Below are 17,500 nucleotides of genomic sequence, written 5' to 3'. Positions count from 1 at the left end.
AATAGTTACCAAAGGATGGAGGGGCCCATGCAAATCGATTGAATAATAAATTGTTGCTGGAAGTCTTAATCAAAATAGAAAATTAGATTTATACAACAAATCAATGGGCACACAGTGACAATGAAAAATCAATTTTAACAGACAAATGAACATGATGACAATGGAATGTGAAAGAGAATGTTATATTAAAAAACAAAAGTTCGCAATTTAAGAACATAAATTTTACGTTAAAGTAGTAGTTTTAAAAGAAATTCTTATACATTTACGAGTGGACCAGGTGACGCTATAAAAATAACTTCCTCTACCATATCTGCTAATTGCTTTGAAACGGAATTCAATATTGTACAGCGATGACATCTCTATGAAAATATCTCGACTTTCTAAAGCAACGATTTCCAAAGATTTGGACACATACAAAAGTCAAATGTCAGAAAACGGAGAAGTATAAAATACACTAGCTACCTCTCTAATACATCAAATACAGATAATGTTCAGAGAGAGAGAGAAAGAGAGAGAGAGAGAGAGAGAGAGAGAGAGAGAGAGAGAGAGAGAGAGAGAGAGAGAGAGAGAGAGAGAGAGAGAGTTATTGATTCGAGAACGAGAGAGAATTATAATTAGTGAATTATTAGATTACTAAATAAAGGGAAGTTCTCGAATCAATAACTTTCTCTCTCTCTCTCTCTCTCTCTCTCTCTCTCTCTCTCTCTCTCTCTCTCTCTCTCTCTCTCTCTCTCTCTCTCTCTCTCTCTCTCTCCCAAGCTTCAAAAACACAATCGAATAAACCCCAATCCTAATTCTACAGTTCAATGAAAGATATAGGATAAAAAAAACACGTTCTGGTATCGATAGCCGGTTGATGACGTGAACCGAATGTGCTTAACTAAGCTTTAAGAGATTACAGAATGTAAACAATTAGTCAAATGCATTATTCCACAAAGAAATTCATTAAATGTATCTGTCAAATTCCTGCTTGGTTTATCATAATTTATATAAAGCTGTATAAATGATCAGTATAAAAGGGATATTACTCAGGAGCTGGCTAGGTACAGTTGGACACAGGAATTTCTGGCACATTTCGCTCCGAGGAAGCGCACCCTGTCACACCCTCACTGCGCTGATAGTTCCTTTGTGTAGCCCCGCCCTCCACCTCTGTTACCTCCCCCCTACACAATCTGTTAGGTTACTTATCCTGCAGTAACGGTATGACAGGGTGCATTCCATCAGAGCGCGGTGCACCAGGAATTCCCGTTTCCAACTGTACTTCTTCTAACAGAGAGAGAGAGAGAGAGAGAGAGAGAGAGAGAGTAATAAATATTACATTAAAGGATCAAAGATGTCTATTGAACAACAGAAGCAAGGAAAAGCACACCACACGAGAATACAATGTCTAAAGCGGCTGCACACACATAACGTACGTATGATCCAGACTGTGCCCCTTTTGACCCACGTGGCTAATGTAGACTTAGCAAGTAGATCAGGTCGAGTTGAAATTGGGAGGAAAACTGGTGACAAACTGTGCCAGGATGGCACTAAGGACTAAATCGATAGAAAATCCCCGAAGATACCACGGCCAAAGTTTCCTCCTCCTTTTTTTACAGCCCTTGAACTACCACGATCAAAGTTTTATTCTTTTTCATAGCCCAAGTTCTTTTTATATAGTTGACTTGGATATTTTCATCTTTTGAAGGTTTGGTTTGCAAGTTCAAAGATTTTTCTCGGAATAAAAAAGGGATTTCAAAAGACTAATGGCGGCAATTGGATAACGTGAGACGAACAGGATGACCCTTCTCAGGGCTCCAGTAACAAGAAACAAGCGGCCACTAATGGATACATAGAGGCTACTTTGGGGGTAAGAGCCCGTGCTTACTCGAATAAAAATTTAAAAGCAATAATAAAACTAAAAATAACCTAAAGAATTCGCTTTATGAAAATTTCGTGCTGGCATTGAAAGTCGAAAACTTCCAAATGTTCTCACTTGAGGGATTTCACAGATACTGTTCGAACGTGTTCATAGAATTCTTTACGGAATGAGATTTAGACAGAAACCCTTCAAATAGTAAGATAAGCAAACGCCTAACATAAGAAGAACAGTAAAAAAAAAAAAAAAAAAAAAAAAAAAAACAGTTTAGGAGTTAATAAACCTAATAGTAGAATGCATAAAAGTTGCATATGTGTCATGTCAGCAAGATCATGGATAGACCGTTATGATGGAAAAGGGATTAACTTTCAAAAGCAAGTAAGGATAATACATAAATTATTGGTAAAGAGTACATTAATTCAGTTCATTGATTTTACCCTGCTTCGAGTACTGTTTTCTTGCCTGGTCTCCAATTGCTGACTGCCATCTTAATTTGTGGCAAGAACTTACGGACTGTAAATTTCTTATTCCTGAGCTATATATTAACCTCTGGCACAGTCGTTCAGTTAGTTCTTAATGAATGTTGCATGAGATTTTTCATAATTCTGACCATTCTTTGCATTCAGATCTTCCCAGACAGTATTAACCTGTTAGTAATACTAGGTACGGGTATGCAGTTAATTCTAATAGTCATGTCTTCTCCATCACAAGCCTCAATACTACACAATATTTTAGAAGTTTTATTCCAGCTGTGAACAGATTGTGGACTGATCTTCCTAATCAGGCAGTTGAATCGGTGGAACTTCAAAAGTTCAAACTCTAAGCGAATGTTTTATGTTGATCAGGTTGAGATTAATTTCTCTTCATAGCTTATATGACAGATTAATATTAACGTTGCTATTGATCTTAAAATATCCCATGTTAACTATTCATTATTTATCATGTAATTTATCCATTCCCTTTCTTGCTGGCCTATTTTTCCCCTATTGGAGCCCTTGGGCTTATAGTATCTTGCTTTCCAACTAGAGTTGTATATTAGCTGCTAGTAATAATAATAATAATAATAATAATAATAATAATAATAATAATAATAATAATAATAATAATAATAATAACTACGAAACATATGTATAGACATCAGAACAGAACAAGGTCAGACAGAAAAAGGCATTCAACGATGATCAAATCGTACGAAATATATTGCGTAATGACGTAAGGGCACCTCGCCTCGAAATCCTAATGGAAGGGAAGAGCTGACTGTGTGCCGAGGGGCCAAGGAAAGCCGGTGGTCACACACTAGGAAGACTGTGTTCTGAAAGTACCAATTGGACACCGCTTCACTAGAGAGAGAGAGAGAGAGAGAGAGAGAGAGAGAGAGAGAGAGAGAGAGAGAGAGAGAGGTTCATTTTTTAAAGATTGTATCGCTAAGCAACGTGTAGGTTCTCACTGAAGTTATGAAAACAAACACCAAACATGCTTCCTTACTGAGCAATCAGAAACCATCGCATCGATTTACTTAATTCCTAGGTTTCTATAAAGGTATTAAGCAAGACTTGCAACCTATAAAAGGAAATAGAAAATGTACAAAGCAGAACCTACATCCAATGGAAATTGCATTACCTTATATTTGAACCCATGCAAACAAATAAAATGACCCACAATGTATGATAAATGAAATTTATTTAGCTTTCGAAAATTATGTATTTTAATGTATGCAAACAAAGTATATATGCAGGAAATTTAAAAAAAAAAGTGTAAAGCAGGACTCGCATCCTGTGGAAATTGTATTACCTTATTATTGTAACTATATAAAAAAAAGTATATACGTATAGCGTATGACTGGTAAACCATGAAAAAGGATAAAGTACTTTAATGAATGAAACATTTATAAAATACACCTCGCAGCGTACAAGATAAAGTATGACTCACAACCTATAAAAACTATAATGTAATATTTTTTTTTTTAAACAATAAAATGTAAAACTCTGAAACAAATGAATACAGTACAACCCAAGAAACCAGAATAGCTGTAATTGATTGAATATGTCTCCAGGGTCACAACTGAAGATCCAAAAATAAGATTTAGTAGATTTGAGAACAAAGCCCTCAGAGGAATATTCAGAGTATGCGGGACAGAATTAAAAATTAAACTATAAGAGAGATTACTCGAGAGCCATATGTGGATGAGATCATAATGGGGGGTAGATGGAGATGGTTTGGACATGCTCTTCGCTCTCCTCAGAAGATTAGTTCACCAAACGTTCAGAACGTTCAGCTGGGCTCCACAAGGCACTAGAAGAGTTGGAAGACCCAGACCTACATTGCTGAGGATTATGAAGCGTGAGGTACATGATGATGAATGGAGAAGTATTGAATTAAAAGCTCAAGATAGAGACGACTGGCCAAATCTAACAGAGGCCCTTTGCGTCAATGGGCGTAGGAGGAGATGATGATGATGATGATGATTATACATTAATGTCATTGATTAAACAAATACTAACCCATTATCAATCTCTGCAATACAACGCACTGGGAAATTTCGCCATACATTCCGCCAGTCTTTATTAAAGGTATGGGTACTTTAATCGGATAAATAATATATTTAAGAATAACCAACAGAGCACGATGGAGAACTGAGTGGATAGCCTAAGTGCCCGTGGCGAGTGACAAGTACTATTATTAGTATTATTATTAAAAGCTAAACTACAACCCTAGATGAAAAAAACAGGATGTTATAAGCCCAAGGGCTACAACAGGGAAAAAGGCCCAGTGAGGAAATAAAATAAGAAAATAAATAAACTACAAGAGAAATAATGAACAATTCAAATAGAACATTTTACGAACAACAACATTAAATTGGATCTTTCATGTATAAACTACAAAAACTTAAAAAAAGAGGAAGAGAAATAAGATAGAATAGAGTACCCGAGTGTACCCTCAAGCAAGATAATTCTAGCTCAAGACAGTGGAAGACCATGGTACACAGGCTTTAGACTAGAGAACGAGGGTTTGATTTTGGAGTGTCCTCCTCCTAGAAGAGCTGTTTACCAAAGGTAAAGTCTCACTTGTACCCTTACCTAGAGGAAAGTAGCCACTCAACTACAAGATGTCGTTTTCTTTGCTTGAATGTCAGTTGAATTAATTGATTATCTATGAACGATTTCTGAATAGTAATGCTTCAAAAAGATTTGTTGGAGAAATAAAAAATACAAAGGAAAATACTGTATGCATGCATATATATATATATATATATATATATATATATATATATATATATATATATATATATATATATATATATATATATATATATATATGTATATATATACACGAATTTACTATAAGGAAAATTTCTAAAAAAAAAAAATAATAATAATAACAAAATCAATATGTATCGGACTGAAAAAAACTATGGCCCAAAAAACATTCCCCCTTAAAACACAATGGCTGACCTGAAACATGATTGCCCAAAACCTTCAACCTAAAGGCGTTTCCTTTCAGGTTGAATAGCCTGTTCCCAGCACGTCAACTTGATCCCAAAGTAAGCGTGGCATACACAGCCAAGGGGAAAAAAACACTAACATAGCCAATGAACCTGAATCAGTCACTGAAACATGTTTGAAATTGACAATGATACTCTAAAAAAGTTCATTTCAGAATTTTTACTTATTAACGATCTTATCTAAAGTAAGAAATATTTGCTTATTTTTCATATCTATATGAAAAGTTCCAACTTGCAGCAAATGTTTTAATGTTGAACGGCCTGACATAAATGTCTTTTTTATAGTTTATATACGATAGGTCTGTTTTAATGTTGTTACTCTTCTTAAAATTTAACTTCTCTTGTCGTTTATCTATTTCCTTTCCTCACTAGGCTATATTTTCCTTGTTGGAACCCTTAGGCTTACAGCATCCTGCTTTTCCAACCAGGGTTGTAGCTTGGCTAATAATAATAAAAATAATAATAATAATAATAAACCTGAGTCAGTCACTGAAACATGTTTGAAATTGACAATGATACACTAAAATAGTTCATATCAGAATTTTTATTTATTAACGATATTATCTAAGGTAAGAAATATTTGCTTCTCTTTAATATGTATATTAAAATTCCAACTTGCAGCAAAAGTTTTTTTTTATGTTGAACGGGGTGACATAAGTTTCTTTTTAGAGTTTATATATGAAAGGTAGGTTTTAATGTTGATACTATTCTTAAAATATTTTATCGTAATTTTTCATTACTTCTCTTCTAGTTTATCTATTTCCTTTACTCACTAGGCTATATTTTCCTTGTTGGTACCCTTAGGTTTACAGCATCCTGCTTTTCCAACTAGGGTTGTAGCTTGGCTAATAATAATAATAATAATAATAATAATAATAATAATAATAATAATAATAATAATAATAACACTCATTTAAAGAAGAGTGAGAGATGAGTGCGTTAAGTTTAAAAACAGGTCAGAACTAAATTTTTACTCATAAATGCTCTTAGAAAATACTTGTATTTTATTCACATGCATATAATTCATATTGGTATTGTCCATTGTTTTCGCGAGTAAAGTTAGCCTACTGTAATGATTTCCATTTGTTAATATTCTACGCAATAACATTAACCGGAATGAAACTGATTATAGTGTCACACGTAAGGTGGGGCAACAGAAGGCCGGTGGAGCGTATCATTTAATAAACTAAATTTATATTACACGTCTCTCACTCTCTCTCTCTCTCTCTCTCTCTCTCTCTCTCTCTCTCTCAAATGTTTAGACTAACTCAATATAAAAAGAACGAGTCCTTATATCTTTTGAAGACGAAAATTAAAGCTCTCTCTCTCTCTCTCTCTCTCTCTCTCTCTCTCTCTCTCTCTCTGGGTTAGAAATATTTGTTTCGTTTGTCAATAGAAGATAGTTTTTTTTGTTCACTGTATGCTTTAAATCTATACATTACAGCACACTTCTTTTATCAAAAGAAACAAACTGATATTTTATTTACAGTTCATTTCTGTATAACGTAACGAAAGAACTGAGTATAACAATTACCGATTCGCTTTGTAGATTTCTTCTAAATCAATTCATCAGAAGATTAAGACTCTCTCTCTCTCTCTCTCTCTCTCTCTCTCTCTCTCTCTCTCTCTCTCTCTCTCTCTCTCTCTCTCTCTCTCTCTGTTAACTAATGTTTCAGATGAAACCTGACTTCTAGTGAAAATACTATCACCATTATTTCGTTTATCATGTTCATGCAAATTTGACGATGCGTTCGGAAATATATTAATGCATTGCGTTTCTCTATTTTTTAGTGTCGACACGAGTTTCGAATTACTTCGTGACCCTTCATCATGACTGCATTGGTTGAGTGATAGAATTACACTTTACCATAAAGGCTATAGTTGTGAAAATATTAATATAAAAATATTAGGAGACTTCTTTAATTAATTATAAAAATTTCATAAGTGGTATGGCATGGATAAACTGGATTCAAGTGCAGAATATTATTATTATTATCATTATTTTCATTAATTGCTAAGCTACAATCCTAGTTGGAAAACCAGAATGCTATAAGCCCAGGGGCTCCAACATAGAAAATAGCCCAGTAAGAAAAGGAAACAAGGAAAAATAAAATATTCTAAGGACAGTAACAACATTAAAATAAATAATTCCTATATAAACTATAAATGCTTTAACAAAACAAGAGGAAGAGAAATTAGATAGAATAGTGTGCCCGAGTGTACCCTCAAGCAAGAGAACTCTAACCCATGACAGTGGAAGACCATGGAATCCTTCAATGAAGAGTGAATGTTGAATATCTGGAATTTTCAATCTCGTTTTTTTATGTTCTATAGAATACAATTTTAAATTAATCAATCATAATTTCTGCTAAACCTCATATATAAAAGAAATTGTAAACTTATGTTGATTAGTGATCATATGAAGATTTAGTTTTGTAGAAACTGTGATGTAGTGATAGCGTAAATGAAGATGAGAAGTAGTCTTAGTTTCCTTGACAGAAGGCTCACTCCAGAGATTCTGAAGAATCTGAGAAAATTGCAAGATTACCGTAGGAAACATATTGACGCCACTAAGGCAATTGTCATTAATGAAAATTGTATCAGAGAGAAAAGCTATCACAAAAGCATTTATATATATATATATATATATATATATATATATATATATATATATATATATATATATATATATATATATATATATATATATACACATATATATATATATACATATATATATATATATATATATATATATATATATATATATATATATATATATATATATATATATATATATATATATATATACATAACCATTGCAGTCCTGATGAAAACACAGAAAAGAAGAAAGAAAGGGACACACCAAATAATAAGAGAAAAGTAAATACCAATCAGTTGGTAGTGAAGTCTTGGGATATGAAGACACAATGCGAATACTATGGATATAAAATGATACTTGGGATACTATAAAAAGGAGCCAAAGACAAATTGATTGTTGAATGTTTTCGAAGAAGTAATGAAAATTACAAGGTAGAGCATTCTAAATATTCCAGAATTGATGGTGAGGTAAAAAATGAAAGCCAGGAATGACTGGAGAGAATATTTAGGTAGGAAAGCAGAAGAGGCTGAAAAAAGCTATGAATTCAGGGAGTGGATATGGTGTATGAATTCCTCACAGAATTATTAATGATATACCAATCAAAAAGAGAGATTGGTTTTTATAACAACAGAAGATGAAGAAAGGCAACGTGGATGGAACACTTTAGTGTGGTCTTGAATAGGAGATATGAAGGGAATAATTTGATTGAGATAGCTGAAGGGAATAATTTGATTGAGATAGCTGAAGCTGATGAAGACCTTGATACCCAAGAGATGGAAAGCCTCTGGATACGATGGAATAACAGCCAAGACGATATTGGCCGAAAATGGAGTGACTCCCAGAATACTTATAAAATCATTTTGTAGAATGTGGTGTGAAGAGGCAAAACCTGATGAATGGGAGCTACAAGAATTGGTGAAAAGGGCAAAAAAAAGGAGATTTGATTGATTGCAATAATTACAGAGGCATCACACTTACTTCAGTTGTAATGAAAATATATAGTACACTCATTCAAGAGACTAGAGAGAAAAATTGATGAAAAGCTGAGATGAACAAGCAGGAATTGGAAAAAGCAAAAGTTGTACTGAACAAATTTTCATTCTAAGGTATGTGATACAGCAATGTGTAGAATATAGAAATTAATTTTTGATGGCATTTGTGGAATATGAAAAAGCCTTTGATAGTGTGCATCAGGAAAATTTGTGGAGAGTCCTGCGTTTTTATGGAATTCCTCTTAAATATGTAAATTATATTAAGTCTGTTTATGAGCATAACAAGTGCAAAGTTAAAGTTAATGGAGTCTTATAAAAATGAATTTCCAGTGAACAGTAAATGTGGTGTCACCTAAGTTGTTTATCCTCCTCGTGGATTTTTTAAAGCATAGAACAGTTGGGGATGGTGGAGAAGGATTGGACTGGGTTGGAAACAGGAAATTGGCACACCTGGAGTATGCTTATGACGCTGTTCTTATTAGCAGAACACCACACGACTTGCAAAGTTTGCTTACTAAAATGCATGAAGTACCACATGAGGTTGGGCTCAAGATAAATACAAGAAAGAGATGATGAGAATTAAATATACAATGGAAGATAAAATATCATTGGAAGAGTAAAAGGATTAATGAGGAAGAATCATATAATTATCTAGGAACTGGATCATTTGAGTTTAATGAATGATTAAAAAAAAAAAATCAGACAATGGCAAGGTTAAGTAAAATTTGGAAACCACATCGAATGAAATTACATATAAAATTCAGGTTATATATCAGTTTAGAGAGGTCGGTGTTACTGTATGGACTGGAGTCATGGTATGACAATGAAATAATATCCAACAGATTTTGTTGATTTGAGCAAAACCTTCAGAAGAATATTGCGAATATTGGCAGGACAGGATTAGAAATGAAACTATAAGAGAGATTACTCGAGTGCCATATGATGATGAGATCATGATGAGGGGTAAATGGAGATAGTTTGGGCGTGCACTTCGCACTCCCCAGGAGAATTTAGATCACCAAAAGTTCAGCTGGGCTCCAAAAGGCACTAGGAGAGATACGGTCTTCGATTATCTACTCAATATATATATATATATATATATATATATATATATATATATATATATATATATATAAGCGCGTTACTGAGAGGTGTAGCAATTAACTCATGTTTGACATTATTATATATTATTATTATTATTATTATTATTATTATTATTATTATTATTATTATTATTAACTAAAGTGCAATCCCAGTTGGAAAAGCATGATGCTATAAGGCCAGGAGCTCAAAAAAAAAAGCCCAGTGAGGAAAGGAAACAAGGATATAAGAGAAGTATTCAACAATTAAAATAAAACATTTTAAGAACAGTAACAACACTTAATTAAATACTTGATATATTAACTATAAAAAAACCTTTAACAAAAAAAAGAGGAAGAGAAATAATATAGCATAGTGTGCCCGAGTGTACCCTAAAGCAAGAGAATTCTAATCCAAGACAGTGGAAGACCATTGTACAGAGACTATGGCACTACCCATGACTAGAGAACAATGGCTTGATTTTGGAGTGTTCTCCCAGAAGAGCTGCTTATCATAGCTAAAGTCTCTCTTCTACCCGAGCCAAGTGGAAAGTAGCCGGTGAACAATTACAGTTTAGTAATTAACCCCTTGGTGAAGAAGAATTGTTTGGTAATATCAGGGTTGTCAGGTGTATGAGGACAGAGGAGAATATGTAAAGAATGGGTCAGACTATTCGGTGTATTTGTGGCCAATTGGAAAATGAACCGTAACCAGAGAGAAGGATATATATATATATATATATATATATATATATATATATATATATATATATATATATATATTCAATCCATATAGACCTAAGCCCTTACATAGTATCAAAAATTTTCCAAGATCAGACTCCTGACAATTCAAGGATAACAGTCTAATTCATCCAACCCCACCTATTATTATTATTATTATTATCATCTGCTAAGCTGCAACTCTAGTTGGAAAAGCAGGATGCTATAAGCCCAGGGGCTCCAACAGGGAAAACAGCCCAGTAAGGAAAGGAAACAAGGAAAAAAAATTAATTGTTTTAAGAACAGCAACAATATTAAAATAAATATTTCTTATATAAACTATAAAAACTTTAACAAAACAAGAGGAGGAGAAACAAGAGAGAACTGTGTGCCTGAGTGTACCCTCAAGCAAGAGAACTCTAATCCAAGGCAGTGAAAGACCATGGTACAGAGGTTATGGCACTACCCAAGACTTGAGAACAATGGTTTGATTTCGGAGTGTCCTTCTCCTAGAAGATCTGCTTACCATTGCTAAAGAGTCCCTTCTACCCTTACCAAGAGGAAAGTAGCCACTGACCGACTACAGTGCAGTACTTAACCCCTTGAGAGAGAAAAAAAATGTTTGGTAATCTCAATGTTGTCAGGTGTATGAGGACAGAGGAGAATGTGTAAAGAATAGGCCAGACTATTTGGTGTATGTGTAAGCAAAGGGAAAATAAACCGTAACCAGAGAAAAGGATCCAATGTAGTACTGTCTGGCCAGTCAAAGGACCCCATAACTCTCTAGCGGTAGTATCTCAACGGGTGGTTGGTGCCCTGGCCAACCTACTACCACCCACTAGTGTATCCACTTATAAATGATTAATAACTTTCTGCTGTGGTCGAGAAAAAGGGTGCAAGGGTAGCACCCTCACTCTCAAATACTTTACTGAGTTACCAGGAGGCCATATCCTTATAAATTGACACACACACACACACCTACTATATATATATATATATATATATATACTGTATACACACACACACACACACATATATATATATATATATATATATATATATATATATATATATTCAATCCATATAGACCTAAGCCCTTACATAGTATCAAAAATTTTTCAAGATCAGACTCCTGACAATTCAAGGATAACAGTCTAATTCATCCAACCCCACCTATTTTATAATATAACCAAATCTAACCCAAAGACCACCCATAAGCTTGCCGTCTGTCTTCCATTAAGTTTGTTTCATTGGAGGTAAATCCTCCAGTGAACTGTGTTGTTACCCACTTGCCAGAGGCCCCTTATACGAGATCCGCTATTTACGCCCAAAACCGGTCCTGGTACTCCGAGATTATTAGAGGCCCTGCTATAAATTCATCTGTATGTCTTGCTATAGATTTACATTCGATCCTCTTTTTCAAGGCTTACCTGGCTTACCAGGGATGCTCCTTCCAAATGAGCAACAATGTACGCCTGACCAATGTATTGTCCTCTTGGCATGGAACAAACACACGCACACATTCCCTCAAACACAGACTGGATAACATAAAACAATAGGATTCACTTCGATGTTCGCCTGACACTCCATAATAGCCCACACAACCAGTCATGAACTTCTAACCAAGATATAAACATCTAGGCCTATGTAGGCTAACAAAGTTAACCCCTTTAGGCAAAATGTTTCGACTAGGTCTATTTTCCAGGGCTGTTGTCGTTTGTTGGATTACACTTCACTGGAACACTCACACGCCGCCAACTTCTTTCTACCTCCGCCTCTCCTCACGTTTTGCATGACTTCCAACATCCACAGGTGAGCACAGCAGACTGACTGCTGGTGATTGCCACTCTCTACCTACCCCTCCGACGGACCGACTCAGTCAGTCGTCCATGATGATGATGACGACGACGACCACGAACGAAGCGCGGTGTCTGGTCTCGTCTCCCTCTCTTTCTCTCTTTCTCGGTAACGTTTTATGTTCCATCGCATTAAAAATTAAAACGAAAGTACATAGGAAATGACATTTCTTTCAAACTCTTCCGCCTTAAAGTTTAATTATTGTGTCTTCTTAGCATGTCAGAATACTTCGCCGACGATTCTTGCGATTCTCCACAAAATATCATACCAGTTCAAGGTGGAATTACAGCACCCGCCCAAAGGCAACATTTACCGCAAAGGAGTAATCAACCCCAGAGGTAGAATGGAACCCCGTTTTAACGTCCAAAATAAACCCCAGTATTACTTTCCCCCGAGTTTAATTTTGTATTCCATTCATCAGATATAACACACTAATATATCTGAAGTCTCAAATAAAGTATCCAATGAAAATTTTGCTCTATTTCAGGCAGATTACATTTACGTAGTTACGTGTCAGCGTTTCGGGGTATGACCACCCATTGCCACAAGTCACTATTTCTTTCCATAAACACATATTCTTTATCTAAAGTCACGAATCATATGCAAATCTATAACTTCAGAAATCAAAATACGTCGTAACATTGTGAAATTGTGTTCGATCTTTTACTTTAGCTTACGTACTGTTAAAGAAAAGATGAAAAAAATTAAGTAACGTGGCACCTTTCTAGCAGGTGGCATCGCGTAGAGTCCAATTTACCTCTGATGATCATGGCAGGATCGCCGTTACGGTGACCTCAATGGACCATTGCATCGTCTTCTCATTGTAAAACCTTCTCATACAAGGAACTATATATATATATATATATATATATATATATATATATATATATATATATATATATATATATATATATATATATATAATTAAATCTTTTACCTGACCGGGAGATGATTCCTGCAACAGTGGTCACTGCAGAATTCATACCTCAACTGCTAAATCATAGATGAAGATATCTAACTCATTGGACGCTTCGTCTACTCTCTGTCTGACTGTCCCTCATTATATATATATATATATATATATATATATATATATGTATATATATATATATATATATATTCATATATATATATATATATATATTCATATATATATATATATATATATATAATCTCCTCCTACGCTTATTGACGCAAAGGGCCTCAGTTAAATTTCGGCAGTCGTCTCTATCTTGTGCTTTTAATTCCATACTTCTCCACTCATCATCTCCCACTTCACTCTTCATAGTTTTCTGCCATATATATATATATATATATATATATATATATATATATATATATATATACTAGACTACCAGTGAAGAGAGATAAAACTCGGTTAACAGTGAAATAACAATAACGGAAGTTCTTCGAAAATCCGAAAACAAGGGACTCGCCTAACTGTAACAGTAGGTCAAAAAGGTAAATCTACCGACGCTATGACCCGGAAAACCAGAGACGGTCAGAACGCGGGCTACATGATGTCCTCCTTTCGGGAAGGAATCACCGTAAATATCACATTTTGATTCTTGTTGAGGAACAACGTCATTATCAGGAGGAATGTGCATAAGTATAAATAACACATCATTTGTAAGGTAATGCTGTCTCTAGATGGTAGGGTATACTTTTGTAAAAAAAAAAAAAAAAAAAAAAAATAAATAAATAAATAAAAACCATAGCAATCATACTACATCATAGATTATTATTATTATTATTATTATTATTATTATTATTATTTTCCTCTACCACAGTCTTTTCAACTGGGTGGTATAGTGTAGGGTTCCGGGTTGCATCCTGCCCCCTTAGGAGTCCATCACTTTTCCTATTATGTGCGCCGTTTATAGGATCACACTCTTCGGCATGAATCCTGTAGCTACTTCAGCCTCTAGTTTTTCTAGATTCCTTTTCTGGGATCGTGCCTAGTGCTACTATGATTATGGGTACAATATCCACTGGCATATCCCATATCCTTATTATTTCTATTTTCAGGTCTTGATACTTATCCATTTTTTCCCTCTTTCTCTTCAACCCTGGAGTCCCACGGTACTGCAACATCAATGAGTGATACTTACGTCTTGATTTTGTCAATCAAGTCTAGTCTATTTGCGCGTATCACCCTATCTGTTCTGATACCATAGTCCCAGAGGATCATTGCCTGATCGTTTTCTATCACTCCCTCAGGTTGGTGCTCGTACCACTTATTACTGCAAGGTAACTGAGGTTTCTTGCACAGGTTTCAGTGGAGGGCTTTTGCCACTGAATCATGCCTCTTTTTGTACTGGTTCACTGCAAGTGCCGGATATTCGCTTGCTATGTGGTTTATGGTTTCATTTTTCGTGTTGCACTTCCTACATGTAGGAGGTTATTATTATTATTATTATTATTATTATTATTATTATTATTAACTAAGATACAGGCCCGGTCGGAAAAGCAAGATGCTATAAGCCCAAGGGCTCCAACAGGGAAAAAATAACGGGAAATCATTTGAGAAATAGAGGGACATAAGTATTTTCTTTACGCCTTTGAACCAAAAGATTATTCTATATGAATTCTAATATAAGACCCAACCCCCCTCCCTCTCTCTCTCTCTCTCTCTCTCTCTCTCTCTCTCTCTCTCTCTCTCTGCAACTTTTAAGATATTAAATAGGGAATCAAGATAACCACTGTAACGTCAAATGTTTTTATATCTTAAATCGAACTTCTCTGACAACGTAGTAAGCAAAGAAACAAGAGGAAAGAAGACTAAGACGGCAGTCTTCTCTACCCGCCCTTCGAGGCTTCGACCACATGCCCTCCGAATCAGCCAGCGGGACAAAGGAGGCAGCAGCAGCTGTGGCTGTGCCGTTCTGGGCCCACACGTGCGTCTCCTCCCTTCCTTTCCTCCTTCTCCTCCTCCTCCTCCTCCTTCTACTCCTCCGTAAGTCTTGGAGAGCCCCTTCATTACATATTCGCTTAATTATGCCGCTGACTCTGGATTTAGCATAATAACAGTTCAAATCTGGATTGTTTTAATTAAAGGCGTGCCGATGAACCCATCCCCAGTTTAATTGTGGTGGCCGATGTGGTAACGTCCCTGAATGGTGATTGCCGGATTGGTCACTGGTGTTTGAGTTCCGCTCAAACCCGTCAGTTCCTTTGGTTGCTGCAACCTCATCATCCTTGTGAGCTAACGATAAGGGGGGGGGACCTATAAATCTATTTGCTAAGTCATCAGCAGCCACTGCCTAGCCATCCTTGATCCTACCTTGGGTGGATGGGGTTTGGGCGCTGATCATATGTATATATGGTCAGTCTCTAGGGCATTGTCCTGCTTATTATTATCATTATCATTATTAAATGCTAAGCTACAACCTTAGTTGGAAAAGCAAAATGCTACAATCCCAGAGGCCCCAACAGGGAAAATAGCCCTGTGAGGAAAAGAAACAAAGAAATAAGAGAAGTAATTAACAATTGAAATAAAATATCTTAAGAGCAGTAACAGCATTAAAACAAATATTTCATATATAAACTGTAAATGCTTTAACAATCATGAGTGGTCTTTAAACCTTTAAATCATTCGTCTCTGTTGGTCAGTTGATTTGAATTACTTGCTTATTCGCTTTATTCTAACCTATGTTATATTTGTTCTTTGAATAATTAATTGATTTCTGATAAGAGCAGTTTCAAAACAAAGCGAAATGGAGTACTATATTTCATAGCCAAAGTTCGGAGTGATAATCATTTTCATATCGACCTATTTTTTTTTTTTTTCAACATATTATTCAAGCTTTTTCTCCTTCAAACGCTTTACGAAGAATGAGTTTAAGACGACGTTTAATACAACTCTTAAGTTCAATGATTTAATTTGAATAAATAGTTGCACTTTTATTATAAATGTATGCATTGCAATTTTGCCATGGCCTTTGTGGCTTGCTATATAGAGGAGGAGGAGGATTATAATAATAATAATAATAATAATAATAATAATAATAATAATAATAAACTGCGAGGCGGCATATTTTCAAATATCCAAACCAAGCACTTCAGGTTAATACATCCTACTTCACATAAGGACTCAAGACTAACATAAGAGATATTAAATCTTTCTTTCAGCAACAGTGAAGGAAATCCTTGAAAATTAATCATAAAACATATAAAGTGAGATAAAAATCAAAATATATTTAGTCATCTAACTTGCCTCGTGTGTGTGTAAGATATATATATATATATATATATATATATATATATATATATATATATATATATAGAGAGAGAGAGAGAGAGAGAGAGAGAGAGAGAGAGAGAGAGAGAGAGAGAGAGAGAGAGAGAGAGAGAGAGATGAAAGATTGATTGTTCAACCCGGTGGGAAAAGAATACTTCGCTGAGGCCCTCTGTTTTGAAGAAGTGCTGATCACTCCCGCCTGATTTCTGTTCATCACTCACTGCTTCAGGCAACAGAGATTGGTTGAACGAGAAAGAAACAAAAGGGAAACTTATATGAGAGAGAGAGAGAGAGAGAGAGCAGAGAGAGAGAGAGAGAGAGAGAGAGAGAGAGAGAGAGAGAGAGAGAGAGAGAGGGGACAATTAACGTTTCAAAGCTTATCGATAAGAGATAACCGTTCGGAAATTAAGCAAAAAAAAAAAAAAAAAAAAAAAAAACAACACCTTTTGTTTTGAAACAGCAACGCAGACTCCCGCCAAGAGAAATGCAAATAATGTCGTCAGCAGCTATTAAAAAGCCCCGCTTCGTGACTGATTTCTTATGACCTCGACCCTGACGTAAATCACACCCACATACACCTTACTGGTTTCCCGCAATAACTGCATTTTCAATAATTCTTGGAATGTTATTTCAATAACACAAAAGCGAAG

The 17,500-nt window shown here is 35.1% G+C and overlaps 1 protein-coding gene across 2 annotated transcripts in view; it reads right to left on the bottom strand.

The window, feature by feature from the left end:
* LOC137630476 (protein FAM110A-like) overlaps positions 1–17,500 on the bottom strand; it is a 457,004-nt gene that overhangs the window by 73,527 nt on the left and 365,977 nt on the right. The window lies entirely within an intron of this gene.

Source organism: Palaemon carinicauda, chromosome 38 (genome assembly GCF_036898095.1).
Source record: "Palaemon carinicauda isolate YSFRI2023 chromosome 38, ASM3689809v2, whole genome shotgun sequence".
Lineage (NCBI taxonomy): Eukaryota > Metazoa > Arthropoda > Malacostraca > Decapoda > Palaemonidae > Palaemon > Palaemon carinicauda.
Note: the sequence above shows the minus strand (reverse complement) of the source record. Positions and strands in the feature narration are given on the sequence as shown.